General features: G+C 42.3%; 1 protein-coding gene across 1 annotated transcript in view; it reads left to right on the forward strand.

The window, feature by feature from the left end:
- The window catches only part of ripor2 (RHO family interacting cell polarization regulator 2), a 103,316-nt gene that overhangs the window by 374 nt on the left and 95,442 nt on the right, over positions 1–7,500 (forward strand). The window lies entirely within an intron of this gene.

Consider the following 7,500-nt stretch of genomic DNA (forward strand, 5'->3'; position numbering starts at 1 on the left):
TGTGTGTGGGTATGCCTACCCTTGTCGAGTAGGACATTGGTGCAAAAAAGATTTAGAATGGTGCAGGAGAGCATTCAGCACGATTATCACACTCAAGGTTGTCAATATAAATTGTACAATGCAAAACTAGGAGTGAATCTATTTGTCGTTGAATCTAATTGTCATTTTTGTATTGGGCATTCCATTGCATTGCATTGCAAAATGCATTTTTTATGGGTTGAAAAATTATGTTCTCAAAATACTTGAATGGCAAGAATTCACACATGTAGGTGATCGGACCTCTGAACAGTCATTTTCAATAATAAAATGCAAAAGTCAAAAATGGTGCATACACCATTTTGTAAATAAACTCTTGACTTGTTCTACAGAGCCATGTAAAGTTTCCATTGCGGCATACATTATAGGTTGTTTCCTGTGGGAAGATAGTCGAGTGTTATCGGAGTCCCTTAGTGCAGTAGCTATTCTGGATAGTGTACTTAGGATAAGGGGTTGTGGAGGCGGGGGTGTCTTTCATTCTTCACAGGGATGTCAGATTCGTATGCTGGGGATGGGGTGTCAACAGGGACAGCAAAAAGAGTTTGCAGCATGCATGTGTTTGCAGGAAATGTATCCTTGTGCACAGCTTTTTTTTATTACCTCGGCCAAGGAGGTTATGCTTTCGGTCCCGTTGGTTTGTTTGTTTGTTTGTTTGTTTGTTTGTTTGTTTGTTTGTTTATTTGTTTGTCTGTTTGTCTGTCTGTTTGACATTCCAGTTTCAAACTCCACAAAAACAAGGCAAAAAGAATTGAAAATCGTATGTTATATTATAGGCATAGCATAGGATTTCACAGCATGTAGATGTTATGGCATCAGTGACCCCATGGCCTCTCTGAGTGCTTCTGTTTGGTGTCTGTGTTGATGTGCTGTAGGTGATACGGTACGTGTGCGTGTTTGCATTGCTGCCTACTTGTTTGGGAAAACAGCTTGTCTGTGACCCTTCGTAGTTGTAGTTGTGTATGTCGGGCCTGACCTTAAATGGAGAAGTAGCATCAGCTCTGGATCTTTCAGTTCTCCTGAGGAGAGGAGAGGGTAGAAGAGGGGTCACTGACCTGTATGCAGCCCTACAAAATCAACTACCCCAACATCAAAACTGAGAAAAGGGTCTTCAAAGTACTGGTATTAGGGTTCAGTATTGTAGTTGCTGAAAATTTGACATAGAAATATAGTATATTTTTCAGTAGTTACTTCACTTTGCCTTTGTAGGGCAATATCGGCTGGGTGTCCTTCATATGTGTGCACAGATTTAGGGACACAGATGGCACCAGCCCCTTTGTCCTACTGCACAAAAAATACCTTTTTGGAAGTTCTTTTTTAGGGGGATTTTTCTTTTTGGCACAATGTTCTGAGGTCCATGTTGACATTATCATCTACTTTACAAATGCTTGACGATTAAAAGCATGTGACAATAATGGTCCGACATAATATATTATAGGCTCTACGGGTGGGGAAACTGTGCCGTTTTACGGCCCATGGGCCCGATGTCATTTTTATGTTATGCAGTTTCACGTTGCTACGTTGGTGATTTGTCCACATTATTATGCAGATTCATGTTTGGTTATTGCAATGCACTGGAAATATAATGTTGCATAATATAATAAAATGACATAATACACTCACTGAGTTACAGAAGCTGTGCTGCACCAATCATGAAGTGAAATGATTATATCATCTGCCGGTGTATTTCTGGCTAAAAGGCAGGTGTGCGTGCATTTGTGTATGTATGTGCGTGAGTGTGCACTTGTGCGTGTGTGCGTTTGCGTCTGTGTGTGAAGAAGCAGCAGTCCCCAGTGTGTGTATTATGTGATAGCCAGTGTGTGTGTGTGTGTGTGTGTGTGTGTGTGTGTGTGTGTGTGTGTGTGTGTGTGTGTGTGTGTGTGTGTGTGTGTGTGTGTGTGTGTGTGTGTGTGTGTGTGTGTGTGGTTGGCTTGGAGCTGAATATATCCATCCCTCTCTGTCTCCGCTGCTCCACTTCATCCATATGCCGCTCCGCGCTCCTCAGAGACTGAAGCACTTTGGGTCAGGAGTGGGTGTGTGAACTTGTGTAACAATACACACAATACACACACACACACACACACACACACACACACACACACACACACACACACACACACACACACACACACACACACACACACACACACACACACACACACACACACACACTGGATATCACATAATACACACACTGGGAACTGATTCTTCTCTCTCTCTCTCTCTCTCACACACACACACACACACACACACACACACACACACACACATACACACACACACACACACACACACACACACACACACACACATACACACACACACACACACACACACACACACACACACACACACACACACACACACACACTGGGTACCGGATAATAAACACACTGGGAACTCTCTCTCTCTCTCTCTCTCTCTCTCACACACACACACACACACACACGCACACACACAGACGCACACACACACACACCCTGAGAATGTCTAGATACACACACACACACACACACACACACACACACACACACACACACACACACACACACACACACACACACACACACACACACACTGGGCACCAACTGACTGTGTTACATAAGAGTTGCTGGGCTATCTGTTGCAACAGGACCTTGTGGGCATAGTGATGAGCTTTCTAGCCAGGCTGTAGACAGTCATGGGGGAATTAGCCTGCCAACATCTTATGCAGAAAGAAAGCCAATGAGCTAACACGACAACACTAGCCTAACGCTAACACTATACAAGTAGCTAATGGCTCTGACAGACACGCATGACTCATTTTAGGTCTGTTTCAGTCCAAACTACAGCCTGACATTTTTACCATAGATGTCCATGCACACAGAAACACATTTTACTTACAACAAGGATGTCTATGCACACACAGAAACCTTTTTCCTACAAAAAAAGACGACCATGCACACAGAAATATTTTTCTTATTACGAAGATGTCCATGCATACACAGAAATATTTTATTACAACAGAGATGCCCATGTATTATTTAAGACTGAGGGCTGAGCAATAAGGGAATGCGCTGGTGATGTCACTCAAAGAGGTACTAGGCAATTTTGCTTGAGTTTGCTTGAATGATTCATTGATTGGTAGTCATTAGGCTTTTAAAGCATTTAAAGGCATTTTGCTAGGGGCATTTCTCAAAACTCTAGTGCGTGCACTTCCAAGTGTATCAGCATAATTAGTCACGCCCAGTGATTGGATACTCTTTATTAGTCAAGCCCAGTGATTGGATACTCTTCAGAGTTCACCAAAGAGTATCCAATCAGTGATCACTGGGCGTGACTAATTAGGCTGATACGCTTGGAAGTGCGCGCACTAGAGTTTTGAGAAATGCCCCTAGACACAATGTCAGACAAAATGGTAGACATAGAGTATAGGATAATGACATGCCAGTATGCTAAAAAGCCAGTGAGCCAACGCATTGACATTACTGCTAACATGCTAATGGCAGACAGGGTAGCATGACTCATTTTAGTTCTGTTTTATCCCAGACTACAGCCTCATTTTTCTCAGAGATGTGCATGCATTCATTTTGACAGCTAAGTAATAAGGGATTGTGTTGGTAGCACTTAAAAGGGTACTACTAGGCAATTTGTTTTGATTTGCTTGAATCTAAAGGCACACACATTTGGTAGGCCGATTATTTAAGTGTTACAGCACACTTGGCATAATCATAGCATTATGTAATTGCTGTTAAAAGACTGAAATTGTTGATTGCACTTTGAAAACTATATTCATATTTCAGTTTGAAACATTTAGTGATAATTCATATTTGTAAATCCACCTAAAATTCACGTAGGTCCAAATATTAATTCTTTGGAACTATGCTTCTTATGGATTAACTCAGTGTTGTTAATGCTCGCCTGCCACTATTGTTCTACTTCAACTGTCTGGTTCCAGATATACTAGATTACAGACTGTGTGTGTGTGTGTGTGTGTGTGTGTGTGTGTGTGTGTGTGTGTGTGTGTGTGTGTGTGTGTGTGTGTGTGTGTGTGTGTGTGTGTGTGTGTGTGTGTGTGTGTGTGTGTGTGTGTGTGTGTGTGTGTGTGTGTATTTTATGTCACACACTGCGCTGCTGACTTGTCTCGTGTTGCAGTGCATGAAGGTGATACACTCCAGGGGAGAAATAAATCTCAGGAGAGAGAGAGAGAGAGAGAGAGAGAGAGAGAGAGAGAGAGAGAGAGAGAGAGAGAGAGAGAGAGAGAGAGATTTGAAGCAGTATCATAATCATTACCATCACATTAGCATTGTTGTTATTGTTGTTAGAAAGCTATTATTGATCCCCATCCTCCAGTGTGTGCGTACACGTACACACCCACACACACACACACACACACACACCAATTTTCTTTGTTATTTCAAAAAATGTGTGGGCCGGGCTGGACCATAAATCTGGCCCACCCAATGTCAAGGCCCGGTCACATCAATGGAGTGGTTTGGTGGTTTTTACCAATAAACATAACATATGAGTTTGGGGTTAAGCCCACTTAATTTGTTTTCTGGAAGCCAATCCATTGAAGGATTTCTGTTAATACCCCTTATGAATACAAAGATATGCCCTCAGATAAATCTAGCCCTTGGAGGGGGGAACATTCTAATTCTCCCATTGAACTTTGCCTTGAAAAGTGGCATTTGTGGCATCATAATGAGAACTCAAAATTAGATTAGTAAGATTTTCTGTTAACACTCCTGTTGAATGACAAAGATATGCCCTCATATAAATCCAGGCTCTGTTTTTTTTTTTTTTACCGCACATATTTGTGTTGTAAGTGATGGCCCACTGAAAGGTCTTCCGAAAGGACAAAGTGGTGTGACCTCAGACAATAAAACATGGGCCACTTAGGGGCTGTTCGTTATTTATTTTCGTGGTTGTCGGAAAATGTCCACCTTTGATCGTCAAATTTTGCATGACCCTCCCCTAGCGAGCTTCAGAACTTTGATGACCGTCCCCGCAAATCCGTCTAAAAATGCATGACCCTCCCCTAGGGAGAAATAAGAAAAAGCCCTATACCTCCTTATTTTTCGAGATACGTTAATTGACCAACGCTGCTGCTTACTGAATGGCATCATGATCTTGGAAAGAAGGAAAAAAATGACAAGACTCTGCCCTATTTTCTTCTGGGGACCCCGAAAATAAATAACGAACAGTCCCCTAATAATGAGCATTTTGATCACAAACATTTTTATCCAATGTTTTGCTAAGAGCATTATATCATATGGTATAATAGAACAATAACCAATGGAATAACTTAACGTGAGGTTTATTATGTATAAGTCAGCTGTCAGAATCAACAGGATACACTTTTATTGTAGACAAAATGTTGTATGCGATTTTTTGAATGAAAAGAATGCCACCAAGAATAAATTTGGCGTGCGTGTACGTGTGTTTGTGTGAGTGGTCTTTATGTGTGCGTACGTATGTATGTCTTTGTCAGTGATATCTGAGAGTAGTAAGAGTGAGAGACCAAGACAAGGAGAGAGTAACTTTGCTGATATATACAAGGAATGTTGTCTGAATGGTCTGCCCCGATGAACCTTCAACTTTGACCTCTGGGGTGGTCATGGTAATTTACACACACTTAACCTTGCTGACACAGATGCCCCACTCCAGCTGAGGTGGAGAGTTCCAGAATGTTTGGCATCAGGCAAGACTTAACCTGTGTAAGAGAAGGGAGGAATAGAGAAAAAATGCAGGGAGAGCGAGAGAGATACAGTATAAAGATAGAGAGAGACAGACGGACAGACAGACTGACTGAGAGATATATCGAGAGAGAGAGAGAGAGAGAGAGAGAGAGAGAGAGAGAGAGAGAGAGAGAGAGAGAGAGAGAGAGAGAGAGAGAGATATATTCAGTCACAAGGGTCAAAGGGTGAAAGGCAGAGGATAAGAAAAACACAGGATGACAAGGAAGGGTCTATGAGAGAAAGGACAAAGGAATAGACAGACATAGAGAGGATAAGAAAAAGATAGATAGCTAGAGCAAGACAGGCCCAGTAATAGAAAGATAAGAAGAACAGAGGTGTTTAGAAAAGTGAGAGTGGGTTTCATTGTGACAATAGGTTTTGAAGTACACTGTACAATATTTTAGTGGTTTGTTTCCAGAATTCATGCCACCCATTCACAAATGTTACCTTTTCGATTTATACTTACCAATGAGGCAACAATACACACAGCCAAATGAAAGTTCCCAGAGAAACCTATATGTGACAATTTGGTTTTCTGGAAGGTTCCTCAGAGAACCAATGAACCCAAATGCGGAGGTGGAAAAAAGAAGTAGGCCTACTCCTAGGAACCTCAGGGTTCTACGCAGGATGTTTAGTATCTTCAGAGAACGTTTAGAGTTCATCAAATAACCTTTAGGTTCCCCCACACAATCCAACTCGAGGTCTTTTATGAAACTTTCAAATTTGTACAGTGTACCTAAGAGTTCCTCATAATGCATACTGTTCTGCCATTGGAATTATTTATCAAATAAATCAAATAAATTTATCAAAATATATTACTACCATAGTACTACTACGACATTACAGAGTTTTCAGTGGTACATTACGACTTGGTCATTGCTAGCCTAGTAAACCAGCTCCAACCGCAGGATGCCGTCATTTTTCGGCTGCGAGTGGTCTGGCCTCGCATCGTTTGAGTGGTCTGCCAGGCTTGCCAAGAATCTGGCAAACCAATCACAATGCAGAGATTTGTTTTAAATTTGTTTTGAATCAAAGTGGGCCGGGTTTTGAGGGAGTGACGACGAAGCTCGCAATGTTGGGAAAGCACATCAACGAGAAAGATAGCGCTGATTGGTCAGAGCGCCGGCCTATAGGCACAGGCACGGTTTGAAAGACAACAGGTTGTTCTCATCAACAATCTTTGCGATGTATCGTTCATCGGGGCCAGACTAAATTACACATCCAATCTCACATTTAGGTTGGTTTATCAGGCTAGGTCATTGGCATTAGTAATACATTAAGACTTGGTCACTGCCTTTTGGTAACAATAAACTTATAATTGTGTGTCGACGCATTTAAAATACCCCTTCCCTTTTTAAATGGAACAGAGGAGTCTTGAGCAAGGCTGCTTTGTCACAACAGATGAATTGCAGAAGAGATGACAGGAACTGCCCTTACGCAAACTCTTCCTTCAGGTGGCCGTGTCCACATCGCATCTATTTATGCCTTCTGTCCACATGAGCAAGTGTTTGTGTGCGTGTGTGTGTGCGTGCGTGTGTGTGTGTGTGTGTGTGCGCGTTTGTGTGTGTGTGTGTGTGTGCGTGTGTGTGTGCGTGCGTGTGTGTGTGTGTGTGTGTGCGCGTTTGTGTGTGTGAGTGCGTGTGTGTGGCAAGAGTACAGGAAGGACACACTGATCCACTGATCACATCGAGTGACTGACACACCCTGGAACATCCTGCTGTGTGTGTGTGTGTGTGTGTGTGTGTGT

The sequence above is a fragment of the Engraulis encrasicolus genome, chromosome 20, assembly GCF_034702125.1.
Source record: "Engraulis encrasicolus isolate BLACKSEA-1 chromosome 20, IST_EnEncr_1.0, whole genome shotgun sequence".
Taxonomy (NCBI): Eukaryota; Metazoa; Chordata; class Actinopteri; order Clupeiformes; family Engraulidae; genus Engraulis; species Engraulis encrasicolus.